The sequence below is a fragment of the Nyctereutes procyonoides genome, unplaced genomic scaffold, assembly GCF_905146905.1.
Source record: "Nyctereutes procyonoides isolate TBG_1078 unplaced genomic scaffold, NYPRO_anot_genome, whole genome shotgun sequence".
In the NCBI taxonomy this organism is placed as follows: domain Eukaryota; kingdom Metazoa; phylum Chordata; class Mammalia; order Carnivora; family Canidae; genus Nyctereutes; species Nyctereutes procyonoides.
The window spans coordinates 16,457,720-16,472,688 of NW_026575126.1; the positions used below are offsets into that span (position 1 = coordinate 16,457,720).

General features: G+C 36.1%; 1 protein-coding gene across 2 annotated transcripts in view; it reads left to right on the forward strand.

Moving 5' to 3' along the window:
- HS2ST1 (heparan sulfate 2-O-sulfotransferase 1) overlaps positions 1 to 14,969 on the forward strand; it is a 169,537-nt gene that overhangs the window by 38,982 nt on the left and 115,586 nt on the right. The gene's annotated exons all lie outside the window — the stretch shown is intronic.

Here is a 14,969-nt window from a genome sequence, read left to right on the forward strand (position 1 = left end):
CACCCAGATGCCCTTCTCTTTTCTTTTTAAAAGATTTTTATCTATTTATTCATGAGAGACACAGAGAGAGGCAGAGACACAAGCAGAAGGAGAAGCAGGTTCCCTGCAGGAAGCCTGATGTGGGACTGATCCCAGGACTCCATGATCAAGCCCTGAGCCAAAAGCAGATGCTCAACCACTGAGCCACCCAGGAATCCCAAAATGAGCACCCTTCTCATAGCTCACTTATTAAATCATAAATGGCTTGAAGGCAGTCACCAGGTCACCACACTTTATACCATCTTACATAGAGATAATGTTCAATAAATGTTGGCATGTTTTGAATTTAATAGAAATTGACTATATATAATTTTTATCACAGGTTTGGTTTAACCTTCCTTTTCTTAACTTTTATTTTAAACTAACTTCAGACTTAACAGAAAGGCTGAAAAAATAGGACAGAGTTTCTGTATATCCCTTACCAGCTTCATCCAATGTTAACACCTTGCATAACCATTGGACAGTTACCAGAACTAGGAAATTAACAGTTGCAGTTGTATAATACTATGAAGTAAACTATAGACATTATTTGAATTTTACCTGTTTTTCTACTAATGCTCTTTTCCAGGATCCCACATTGGATTTAGTTGTTATTTCATCTTTATTCTTCTGTAGTTTGTAATGGTTCCTCAGACTTTTCTTGTCTTTCATGACCTCAGTTTGGTTTTTCTGTGTTCTCTCATGATTATGTTGCAGGATTGTTGAGCACTACGGTCAAGAAAGAATTCTTGGGGCACCTGGGTATCTCAGTCGATTAAGTGTCCAACTCTTGATTTTGGCTCAGGTAATAATCTCAGGGTCATGAGATTGAGCCCCACATTGGGCTCCGTGCCAAGCACAGAGTCCACTTGTCCCTCTCCTCTGCTGCTCCTTGTACCTGCTCATCCCCCCCCATAAATAAAAATTTTTTAAAAGATTTTTATTTATTCATGAGACAGAGAGAGAGAGAGAGAGAGAGAGAGAGGCAGAGACAGAGGGAGAAGCAGGCTCTATGCAGGGAGCCTGACATGGGATTTGATCCCGGGTCTCCAGGATCAGGCCCTGGGCTGAAGGTGGCAGTAAACCACTGAGCCACCTGGGCTGCCCTTAAAAAAAAAATTCTTGAGATGTTTCATGGTGCAACTTAGTAAGTTTATTCACGTTGCACAGGGACAGAATGTGTGGGCAGAAAGCTGCACTTTTGCTGTATGAAGCTGGTAGTTATATGCTTAGTGCTCAAGGGGGAGGGGTGTGTGCAGGGAGTATTAGATCATAAATGTTTTCTTCGAATTTCTTCTTAAAAAACTACTTTCCTAAGATTCCTCTGGTGCTTATCATTCAGCTTAGTACTAACTATTGATGAGAGGTGCAGGCAGTCATGAGACCCTTTAAGAATACAGAAACCAGCATTTATTTGATTCTCATAGAAACTATGCAGGCTATAGGTCAGCCTTCTGGGCTAAAGGTGAGCATTTTTCTGCTTCCGTTCCTCGTCAATTTATACAGGTTTGATAAGAGTATCACAGAGATTATATGTATTTGTGAAATCAACATGTTTTATTTACTAGTGATGTTGATTTTGTTCCCTTGGTTAAGGTGGTTTCTGCTGATTTCTTCACTGTAAAGCTACGATCTATCCCTTTGTAGTTAATAAATTTCTTGGGGGATACTGTGAGACTCTGCATGCAAATAACAAAGACCCTTTATCTTTCTTTTTTCCCTTTCCCAAGGCATACTGATTTATCATTCAAAATGGATCTTTCTTTTTCTTGGGTCCCACCCAGTTCAGGTCAGTTTCCTTAAATTCAGTTCTTTGTTTGAAGGGTCAGGTATGCAAAATACTAGGAATGTAAAAATGAACAAGACTCAGATCCTGTAGTATCACTTAAGAGTATGCTTTGGCATCAGAGGGACCTGATTTCAGGTCCTTATTTTGAGTCTTGGAGTTGTGTGAAATTGTGTAATTTGCTTAACTGAGCCAAACATTAATGTCACAGAATTATTAATGAGGAATAAATATAAATTCTAGAAAAGGGAAAACTATTTGTAATGATAGTGCATCATTAGTTGCCTGGGGCCAAGGATGGGAAGTTGAATTTAAAGGGGGCTGAAGGGGGCAGCCCCGGTGGCTCAGCGGTTTGGTGCCATCTTCAGCCCAGGGCTTGATCCTGGAGACCTGGGATCGAGTCCCACATCAGGCTCCCTGCGTGGAGCCTGCTTCTCCCTCTGCCTGTGTCTCTGCCTCTCTTTCTCTGTATGTCTCTCATGAATAAATAAAATCTTTAAAAAAAAAATAAAGGGGGCTGAAGAAGCTTTTTGAGATGAAGGAAATTCTTAAATCTTAATTATTTTTCCAAAACTCATCGTTCTGTATGTTTGAAATTAGCATATTTTATTGTATATAAATTGTATATCAGTGAAGTTAATTTTTTAAATTTTATTTATGATAGTCACAGAGAGAGAGAGAGAGAGAGAGAGAGAGGCAGAGACACAGGCAGAGGGAGAAGCAGGCTCCATGCACCGGGAGCCCGAAGTGGGATTCGATCCCGGGTCTCCAGGATCGCGCCCTGGGCCAAAGGCAGGCGCCAAACCGCTGCACCACCCAGGGATCCCAGTGAAGTTAATTTAAAAACTGAAATTGTTCCTTTGGAACATTGTTTTCCATATAACAATGCAAGATATGATTACTTGGAATCCATTAAAGCCTTTGATTTTAGAAATCATCTTAACTCTCACCTAGTTCAGAGGAGCCTTTTGTCACCGTAGGCATTTGCAGAGTGATCTGAAGTTCATTAAGGTCTATAGTCTTTATATTTTAGTATGTCTCAGGTCTAAGACTCTTAAGTCACTCTTCCTAAGGTGGTTTCCAAACCCTTAGGATCTTCTTGGTGTGCTTAGAACCTTTATCTTCTTAGAACTTTTTAAATTAATTATCTAGGACGTTTTGGGTTGATTATCCAGGAGGTCAAGTTGACTGAAATCAACTTCTTGAAACACTTTGCATACAGAATTTTGTCTTATCTTTGCAACTCCAGAACTTGCCAGACCCTGATGAGCCCCTGCAAGTTCTTACTTGGTAACCTATAGTTCTTAAGATTAATTTTGTCGGTGTACCCATGTGTGTGTATACACATGAGCTTTATGTTTAATTTATTCTTAGAATGCTTAAAGACGTAGAGAAATAATTTTTATATGTGTATTTTAATTTTTAAAAAAGATTTATCTATTTGAGAGAGTGAATGTGTGTACATGCATGTGTGTGGGGGGGGGATAGAAGAAGAGGGAGGAGGAGAGAGAGAATCTCAAGCAGACTCCCCATTGAGTACAGAGCCCAATGCAGGGCTCAACCTCAAGCCCCTGAGATCATGAACTGAGCTGAAATCATGAGTCTTGTGTTTAACTGACTGAGCCACCCAGGCACCCCTTAAATGTGTATTTTAAAATCTTGTTCCTTTCCATGTGATTTACAAGTCATATTCTATAGAAAGTAGATCAGTATCTTATAATTCTGGCTTTTCTTACTTTGATGCTAGGCAAAGGAAGCAGTGCTTTTGGATTTGTAGTGCTCAAAATGCTAATTGGCAGCATATTAAAGGCCGTTTAATTTTGTTTTTCTCTGAAGTAAATTCAGTTGACAACTCTCCCTCTGGAAAGATCAAAGGCCGAAAAGATTAAATACATGACTCAGTTTTTTAGATAATAATATATTTAAATAGAAATTCTGAATTTACAGAGAAGCTACTAAATGATAGATTGTGTAAAGAGGCAAGGGTAGAGCTTTTGACTCGTTGTTGGTGCTTTATATAATTTTGTTAGTGATATCAAGATGACTTCAAACTGTGCTGGATAAGTTAACAATTATGTGTTGTATTTTAAATCTGAAGTAAAAAATCAGGATTGGATTTTTACCTGTTCATTTTGTTCATTTTAAGATACCATATATTTTATACCTTCTGCCAAATATTGTGTTGTTCTTTTAAATGTAACTGATGGCATTTATTAATCTTTATATATATTATATGTATGTTGTATAGTATACATAATATGTATGAGCATTATTAATAGAGAAGTTTTGTAAGGTTTGTTTTCACGTTATATTCCTGTGAGAACCTATTTTACGGTGGGGTACAAAATCTAATAACTAAGAATACTGTTTTTCTACTAGCTATTTCTATAGGCTATACATTTTGACAAATACTTGGGAGAATTTAAATAGCTCTTGTGAAATCCAGCTTTACAACCCAAACTTAAAAAAACATGGCAAATGTATATATGGGATATTTATTTGTCCTCATTCTCTAGAATAAAACAAAGTATACTTTTATTAAACACATGATTAAGATTAGTCTCATGCTGCAATTAGGTATCTATAGCTGAAACATAGTTTGGCACAATACATGTTAAGCTTCTGTATCTGTTCAGTAGCAGATATTGTTACACATCCTAAGTTGGAAACTCTCATGGTAATAGATTTTGATTGAGAACTTGTCTGTCACTGTAGCAGCTGCTTTAGATTGCATTTATATTTAAATAGGAGAAAGTGATCTGTTTAGAATTTTAAAAGTTGTTGCCATGGCAAAGTTACTTGCTATCTCATCTTTTATCTTTGCCATTGAAGTGATCTATCTGGCTGCTTATTCCCATGAGTAGGAAGGATGAACTGTTCTGTTAGAAAGCTTTCATTGAGACAAAGCTGAATGCTTCCTAATGGGATGTAAGTTAGAAAGACTAAAGCTTAATAAAACCATTGGCTTCAGTTAGATATAATTAGAATGGATTCTTCTCGATTAAAAACAGTCAAGATAAAGCTAGATATTTTTAAAGAAAAAAATGAGTCAATATAGCATTACTTTTGACCAATTCAATGAAACATCCAAATTGTATGTTATGAAAGGGTTTACTTCTGAGTATTACTTCCAGATTCATGAGACAAGTGCAGATTGATCTTTTCTTTATAAAATTGTATGTCCATGTTTTTAAAAGAAAGTAACATATCCGAGCACCTCCTGCTCCTCATTTTTCCACTTATTCTTTTGAAAACCATGGCATTTTAATTTTGGTTGCTGTAAGTGATTTTTGAAGAGTATTTTGTTTTATATTACCTTATTTATAGGAAGAATGATAGTTCAACTCTTCCTAGACTAATAATTAGCTATGTGATGGGTATTAACCTCCAACTAAAAATCTAGTCTTTTTCTTTATACATTTTTTGTCTTCAGAAAATGTAGAAATACTGGAGAGAATCCTCTCACTCTATTGTGTGCTCAAAAAGTCATGTTTTTTTATTTGGGAGAGAGATCTTTTTTGGTAAATGACTATTTTCTATTTGCATTACCCTCAATTTCTGTGGTTTTGATCCTTAATATACACACTGAGCTATGTGCAGTATCAGTGTATTGTAAAGCTAACAAATACGCCTTTGATTAATTTGAGGTTATTTTGTATCATTGGCTTAGGAGCTTTAAGACACATTACATATTTATAACGTCATTCCCTGGGATCCCTGGGTGGCTCAGCGGTTTAGTGCCTGCCTTTGGCCCAGGGCCTAACCCTGGAGACCCGGGATCGAGTCCCATGTCCTATGTCAGGCTCCCTGCATGGAACCTGCTTCTCCCTCTGCCTGTGTCTCTGCCTCTCTCTCTCTGTCTGTCTCTCTCATGAATAAATAAAATCTTAAAAAATATATATATAAGTGTCATGCCCTGAGAAATGCAGCTATTGTGGTGACATTTTCTGAGACAGAATTATGATTCTTTGGTCATCTGAGCATATGAAAGACCATCTAATAAAATACTAAAAGTCTTGTATTTAAATGAGGATGCCTCTTAATACTTAACTGACAAATGGAAAGGCTGTTAACCTCAGGTACAAAAGAAAGACAGTGTCTCCAATTTATCTGAGTCTTGTTTCTCTGTTCTTTGGCTATTTGGTAATGTTTTTAAGGCTAAGTACTTGAGGGAATGAATGTATATAGCTGAAGGCAACACCTATTGTTTTTGCCTTTGAGATGTGTGGAAATGTAGAGATGGACATCACGGAAATTTAAGAGTAAAAAGAGAAGTTCAGGGCATTGTTTTGTGGTTGTTAATACACATAAAATTTAATAAAAATCTTGGAGAACTCCTAAGTATTTTTAAATTTTTAGGGGAATTTTAAGAATTTATCAAAACTATTATGTACCTTGCATGTTTTAGTCAATAAATAATATTGGGTAGTGTCAAAGGGTGGAGCTAATTCAAATGTATCTGTACTAGACAAGTTTTACTCTAAAAGATGGGAATATGTAATATTAAAAGGCAGATTTCTATCCTGTTTTTAGGGTATACGATATCAATTTTGAATTCATTGAGAAATATTATATTTCTTATAGCTGATATTCATATGGCCAAGGGGTCAGACTTAATATTTAAATAATAGCATCTGAGCTCAGATGTTATAGGTTTTTAATAAATCCTAGTTGTATAATTTGGCATGTTACAGAAGATCTGAACATTGAGAATATGTGATTCATCATAATTACATTCCTAACTGGACAATTATATATGCATAATGATAGAGATGGAGTTATTTGTGATTGAGGGTATATTGATAATAGTAAGATGAGTATTGAACTATATCTTAGTTCCTTTTGGCATTGTTACCTAAAGTTGAAATCTTTTAATTGAAAAACACTGATTCCTAGGTTGATTGGTTTATTTGTTTTACTATGAATCTTTATTGGTTTCTGTATTTCACTTTTTGTTATGATGAAATATATTTATAACATAAAAGTTTACCGTTTTAATAATTTTTAAGTATACCTCAGTGACATTAAGTACATTCACATTGTGTGCAACCATCACCACGATCTATTGCCAGAACTTTTTCATCCTCCCAAACGGAAACTCTACACCCATTATACAGTAACTCCCCCATTTTCATCTCCCTCCAATCCCTGGTAACCACTGCTCTAGTTTTTGTTCCTGTGAATATTTGACTATTTTAGGTATTTGATTTAAATGGAATCATGCAGTAGTTGTCTTTTTTATGCTTAAGTTCACTTAACATACTCTTCAAGGTTCATACTTATGTATCAGAATTTCACTGCTTTCTAAGGCTAAATAATATTCCACTGTATGTGAATACTACATTTTGTTTATCCATTCATCAGTGGACATTCAGATTGCTTCTACCTCTGGGTATTGTGAATAATGCTGCTATGAATGTGGTGTACAAATATATCTTTTGGATTCCCTGCCTTTATTAATTCTTTTGAGTATATACCCGTAAGTGGAACTGCTAGATCATACTATAATTCTTTGGTAACTTTTGAGAAGTAACCATACCTTTTTCCACAGCGGCTCCACCATTTTACATCCCATTCACAATGCACAAGGATTGCAGTTTTTCTACATCCTGCTAATACCTGCTCTTTTGTGTTTTGTTTTGTTTTGCTTTGTTTGACAGTAGCCATCCTTAGGGGTGTGGAGTGTATCCTTGTTTTTACTTCTGTTTAGGATTATCCTTTTCTTCACTGGATTTATTATATTTTCCTAAGAAAATTTTGTTCAATATGAAAGATACTATACTGCATAAGCTGTTGCTTTAACGGCAAAGAATTATTTCACAGTTTGAGAATGGCTAAATATTTTCATTTACTCATCCATTTATTCACAAATATGTATCAAACACCTGTTTTATGCCTGGCGGCACTGTACTAAGTAGTGAGGATGCGGTGATGAATAAGAAGATCATAACCCCTAACCTCAGGTAACTTGTAGTTTAATGGGAAAAACAGACAATAAGCTAATGAACACACACACAAAAAAATAATAACTGTTGTGGAATTTATTTGTAAGACATTGTGGCTTCAAAGAGGATGTATACAATATTCAGGGAATACAGTATTCAGGGAAAATGGTTAACATATTAAAGCATACATATTACAGCATTTTATGTTGTATGTTTTCCGGTTACAACTTCATTTAAAAAAATGCTTGTGAAAAGACATTGTTAGATAATATCAAAAAATATTAACAGTGGTTCTAAATTTTTCTAAATTTCCTGAAATTTCTACAGTGTGCACCTATTATTACTTTAGAAATTACAGATAATTACATATACATTAATGGAAAGGAATTTATGGATACTGTTTAAATCTTTTTTCTCTTATGTTGTTCAGTATTAATGAACATTTTGTCTACCTTGAATTCATGCCAAATAAATCCAGAGTTTATTGTGATCAAAGAAGAATGTTAAATTTTAACTTTAGGAAGGTAGTTTTTAGTTTTGGTCAATTTCTACCCAGCACTATCCAAATATTCCAGTGTAGGGCAGCCTGGGTGGCTCAGAGGTTTAGTGCAGCCTTCAACCTGGGGAGTGATCCTGGAGACCTGGGATCAAGTCCCATGTTGGGCTCCCTGTGTGGAGCCTGCTTCTCCCTCTGCCTGTGTCTCTGTCTCTGTCTCTGTCTCTCTCTCTCTCTGTATCTCATGAATAAATAAATAAAATCTTAAAAAAAATATTCCAGTGTAAATAAGGAGTATCACTTAAAAAACACCTTAATTTTTTTAAGGGAACCGTCGTTTTAATCAAGAAAAGAAATAGTGGGGTATCCCTGGGTGGCCCAGCGGTTTGGCGCCTGCCTTTGGCCCAGGGCGCGATCCTGGAGACCCGGGATCGAATCCCACATCGGGCTCCCGGTGCATGGAGCCTGCTTCTCCCTCTGCCTATGTCTCTGCCTCTCTCTCTCTCTCTATCATAAATAAATTAAAAAAAAAAGAAATAGTGGAAAATTCGCTATAGTCTGTTCTTTCTGGCTAAAAGAAATATGTCCTGGTAATATGTAAGATCATAAAAGGTTAATGAATTTTGAATAACTATGTTATTCTAAATTGATGTCACATTCTGATTTGAAGAGTACCCCTCAGCATAGCAAGTACAGTGTATTACTTAGTAATAGAATAACACTTCAGAAAGAGACTCTGGGGAGGAAGCTGTGTGTTGCTATGGCAGAGGAGCAGAGATGGAAGCTATGGCAGGAATTGAAGCTTTAGATGCCTTTGAAGGAAGAAAGAAAGGGAGCCAGTCAGTCAGCTTTGACCCTTGACTTCTCACTCCTCTTTATCCTAGACTCTGGCTTTCTGACTGTTGAAGACCACCACTGCTTCAGTCAACTCTTCCTCTCACTTTTTCCTGACCAGTACAGAAAATGCCCCTTTCAAAGAAATTTCAGCTGAGTAATAGCCATTTATTAGATGCCTGATATTTACCAGGCATTACAGAGCATGCAGTGTCTCTAACCCTGTAGAAGTATATATTATAGAATAGGAAGTTGGGGCTTAGCAATGTTGGTCAATTTTTCCGAAGTCACAAGTTAATAATATATGTTTTAGGCTTATAAAAACAGTAACTAATAAACTAGATAAGATGTCCAATAAGGCCTAGAAATGGATATATTTATAGATTTCTTATGCTTGATTCAATATTTCTAGCTATATATTGTAGCTGCCTAGTTTACATGATATCTAGCTTTGAATTCATTTTGTCATCTCAGCTCTCCAGGAAGAAGTTCTTTCCAAGAGTCATTGTCCCCTGTGGTCATTCCCACTCCCCACCCCACCTTGAAATTAGAGAAAATGGAGGTAAGGTGATTAATTAGGATTTGAAAAGGAAGGAAAAAGAGAGATTTAAGATATACTCAGCTTAATACTGTTTTCTTATGGGATTTTCAAAGCTTCATTTGAGTTAAATGTTTAAAAGAAATAAATTATGCAATTTCTTACAGATAACAGTTTAATCCAGTTGAATACAATAAACTATGAAGTATCCTGTTAGCATTTGCAAAATATTACAAGATGTATAAATCTCCCTCAATTTCCTAGATGTTGATATCCACATATTCTGTTTTATTCCTTAATTACATGATATTCATAGTTAAATATATTTTAGCTATATGTTTTTTGGTATGGAGATGCTTATTGAATGGTTATTGACAAATAGGGATAGAGACTCTGCTGTCTTTGTTTTGTCCATCAATAAATACTGTAAATTGGCATTCTGGCTTACAAATCAAGGTCCTCCGTAATGTGAATTAATTCCTCAAAGTTATGTATGAATCTTTATAACACCAGTTCTTGGTTAATTTTAATTTAAGCCAGTTTGTTTTGATTCAATGATCTTTAGGTAAAGGTGTTGAAGTTGTTAAAGTTTTTCTATGGTATGGTTTCTGGAATTTGTGGTCAAATAGTTTTTTAAAGTATAAACCTTTCTAACAGAACAATCCCAATTCCAATTTTGGTACACATCTACAATTGATTTTTTTAAAGTGTTTGAGATTAAATTTCCTCCCAAAAAGAAAATCTTACATTGTTTACTTGATAATATATGTGACACCTGCAGTCTTGTTAGTTCAGGGAGATTTTATCTATAAAAAGAACATATTTTCAAAGACCAAAGTTTCTAAATCTTTTACAGTATTTTACTACACGCTTGTCCCCCTTACTTTTTTTTTTTGTCCCCCTTACTTCTAACTTAATACCACTGATAATTTTTTTTAACATTGTTTACCATCGACACGGTTTTTTCTTTTTTTTTCCACAGTGTTTTTTCTTGTGATAACTTTTAATCTACTGTTTTAGCAACTTTCAAATATACAGTACAGTATTACTAACTGTATTCACATGCTGTACATTATATATCCAAGGCTTATTTATTTTATAACTGGAAGTTTGTACCTTTAGACTACCTTTACCTATTTTGCTCACCCTCTACCTAACAAATTTGATCTACAGCAACCATACGAAGGAGATCAACTGTTTCTATTAACCTAGAAGGTAGGAATTGACACCTGGTTTTTTAGAAAGTAATACAAATTATTTTCCTTTTATGGACTTTGCATGTTTATGGCATATTACGGTGTTCGTTATCTGTATACATTAATGAGCTTAGCTTTATTCAGAAATTGAAAAAGCCTCTCTGGTTTTCAGAATAGTCCTATTTTCATGCAATTAAAGATTATTTTCACTGATGCATTTGGTAAATATTGTTTTACTTCTAAATTTATTAAAAGTGATTGATTAAATATGTGATTTAAGGTTTATATCATGTAGTGAATTTTTAAAATGACTTTTTAAAAAAGATTTTATTTATTTATTTGAGAGAGAAGGCAAGCACAAGCAGTGGGGAGGGGCAAAGCTGAGCAGGGAGCCTGATTCTAGGCTCAATCCCAGGACTCTAAGATCACAACCTGAGCTGGTGGCAGATGCTTAACCAACTGAGCCACCCAGGTGCCCCTAAAATAACTTTATATAAATATTTATATATGTAAATCCACAAAGCAAAAACTCTGGCCCATGTTTGTTACAGTTACCTTGGCTACTTTGTCAACTTCAGGGTTGTATTAGTTCCACTAGGTTGGTATCTTACTGCTAAACAATTGTTCCATCCTTAGTGCCCATTACCCAGCCAGTCTTTTGATTCTCTTCCCTACGGTAGGTATGATAATGGGCTCCCAAGGATGTCTGTGTCCTAATAACTGGAATTTGTGAATATATATATTTTTTTACATGCTAAAGGAGAATTAAGGTGGACAGATGAAATTAAGGTTGGTATCAGCTGACTTTAAATAAAAGATGTTGTGGATTATCCAGCTGTGCCCAGTGTAAACCCAAGGATCCTTAAATGTGGAAGAGGGAAACAGGAGTGTCAATGTCAGAATGATGCCATGTGAGAAAGACTTGACTGACACTGCTGACTCTGAAGATGAAAGGGGCATGAGCCAGGGAATGAGGGTTCTAGAAAGTGGTAAAGGTAAGGAAACAGATTCTTCCCTAGAGACTCTGGAAAGAAATGCAGTCCTATTGACCCTTTGAGTTTTGCCTAGTGAACCCATTTGGGACTTATCTCCAGAATTGTAAATAATACATTTGTGTTGTTTTGAGCCTCTAAACTTATGGTATTTTGTTATGACATCTATAGAAATAATACACCACCTAACTCCCATGACCTTTGGTTCTTGTTACTCACTCTAAGCCTAGATGATGCCTCCTAATCAGCCTGGGAGGGCTTCTCTCCCTGCTGACTTCAGAGCTACAGTCTATAGGCTCTCCTCCTTATCAAGAGTTGGATTTGGCAGGATAGTCACAGGTAAAGAATGCACTGTAGCTGAGTTTTAACACGGATTTTTAAATGGCTTTATAATATGGGGAATTGTTGGGAGGGCAAGATGAACAGGTTGAGCTTCCAGGTTGCAAAAGTAGATAGACTAAGTTGTTCTACTCCCTGTGCTGTGCTTTGGAAGCCACTGAATCTGGAGGCTGCTACAACAGCTGCTTGCTCCAGGTCATTTGCCTCTGCCATGACCTACATCTTACTGTTATACACATTGGCATAAACTCTCTGACCCTTCCATTACCTTTCTGACCAAATCTCTTATTCCTTTATGCCCATTCACTTTGGTCTAGGAACATTGTCTTCTTGCTATTTCTAGACTGTATTATGCTTTTGCTGCAGGGCATTTGTGTTTGTTCTTCTTTCTACCTGGCACCCTTGCCTCTGATTCCTGCATGATTTATTTCCTCACCTTTAGCTTTTCCATTAAATGACACTATTGCCCTAAGACCTTCCATGCCTATCCTGTTTTAAATTATAGTTCTAACCCATGTGAATACATCTAATCCTCTTAGCTTTAGTTTTCTCCTATTTATCACCTTTTAATATGCTATGCAATCTACTCAGTTGGTTTTTAAAAAAATTATGTTTCATTCCACTACAGTAATTATTTTTCTTTGTTGATATATCTCTGGTACCTGTAACAGTGCCAAAACTTCATGGATTCTCAATAAATATCTCTTGAAGAAGCAAACACACATTTCTGAAAGTGCTTTGGCTTTTCAAGAATTAGAAGGGCTACATGACCCATAATATATTCTTTGTCTCGAGATTTTTTTTTTGATTCTAAATAAGTCTTCTTTCATTGAATGTGGCTTTATTTATCCTTTAATCTGTAGAATAAGTGATTATTGTGAAATATAAGTACCTTACCAGGGTGTTCTAGTAGTTCAGAGGAATTACTTTAATTTTATTTCTACTACTATATTTACTGCCATGTACATGTGTCCTGCACAGCTGAGTCTTTGTTTAACAGATTGGGGTCACTTCTCAATCTTTCCTCACAGCTTATTTTTTAAAAAAGATCATTCATTCATTCATTCATTCATGAGAGACACAGAGAGACAGACTCCCTTTGGGTAGCCTGATGCGGTACTTGATCCCAGGACCCAGGGATCATGACCTGAACCTAAGGCAGATGCTCAACCACTAAGCCATTGAGGCATCCCTCCTCACAGCTCTTCACTAGTATTGTATAAATTCTAGTGTTCATTTATGGTAGAATAAGAAACTTTTACGGACTTGATTTATCCACAAATAATATGGTAGAGCATTTGAACATAAATTTGAAAAGGTATTTTTATTTTTGATTTTGCAGAGCAATCATTATTATTAGATACATGTATTTTTTAAAAAAAGTTTACTTACCCTGGAGGAAAAAATAAACTATACTGGCACCCATTTCAAAGTAGACATATGGGGATCCCTGGGTGGCGCAGCGGTTTGGCGCCTGCCTTTGGCCCAGGGTGCGATCCTGGAGACCCGGGATCGAATCCCACCTCGGGCTCCCAGTGCATGGAGCCTGCTTCTCCCTCTGCCTGTGTCTCTGCCTCTCTCTCTCTCTCTCTGTGACTATCATAAATAAAAAAAAAAATTAAAAAAAACCAAAGTAGACATATGAAGTGAACTCATTGTTCATTCAAAGAGTGGCTATCCAAATTATAGATCCTTAAAATTTTATTTATTTATTTATTTATTTATTTATTTATTTATTTATTTATTTATTTTAAAAAGATTTTATTTATTTATTCATGATAGAGAGGCAGAGACACAGAGAGGGAAAAGCAGGCTCCATGCCAGGAGCCCGATGCGGGACTCGATCCCAGGACTCCAGGATCACGCCCTGGGCCAAAGGCAGGCACTAAACCGCTGAACCACCCAGGAATCCCCTTTATTTATTTATTTTAAAGATTTTATTTATTTATTCATGAGAATACTCAGGAGACAGAGAGAGAGAGAGAGAGGCAGATACACAGACAGAGGGAAAAGCAGGCTCCATGCCAGGAGCCCGACTCGGGACTCGATCCTGGGTCTCCAGGATCACGCCCTGGGCTGAAGGCAGGTGCTAAACCGCTGAGCCTCTTGGGCTGCCCTAGATTTTTTTTTTTTTTTTTATAGAACCTCTCATTTCTATTACCTGTCTTTATATGTTCTTTACATTTCAGAGGTTAGCAATGAATGATAATAAGGTTGAATCAGTCTTATGACTTCTTAGCAACTAAAGAAAAGTTTGTGGTTGCTAAATTAGAAGATAACATCAGAATCAGAGTTTTATACCCCATTATGGATAATTCTGTAGGTTGCAAGAAATCTTTACTATGCTTTTCTTAGGTATTAAAATTCTCTCAATTCTTTGCCCTATATGTGTTCTTTAGAAGGAGGAACTTTGGTAAATGTTGCTTGCCCTCTATGTACGTGATCTTGATCTATGTAAACCACAGGAATTAATGATAAGGGGCAGGTTTATTTCACATCTCTCTAAACCATCCGCATGGATCAAATTAATTAAGTATTCAACATGAAAAACTATCTTCCAGACTAATCAGAAGAGCATCATCTATTCTTCCCTTGTTTCCATCAGTTTTTAAGGCTAGATAGGATCAACTTCAAGATTATTACTGTCATTAGATGTGGCTGATGGTGGATATATTGTCAAGAAAGCTTGCACCATGATTTAACTGTATCAAGGCCCCTGTGAGAGATTATGGTGGCTCTCAGGCATTATTCATACAATAAATATTCAAAATTGGTAGACCTGCTTCACATTACTTGCAGTACATACTCTGACCTTGCTCTCCTTT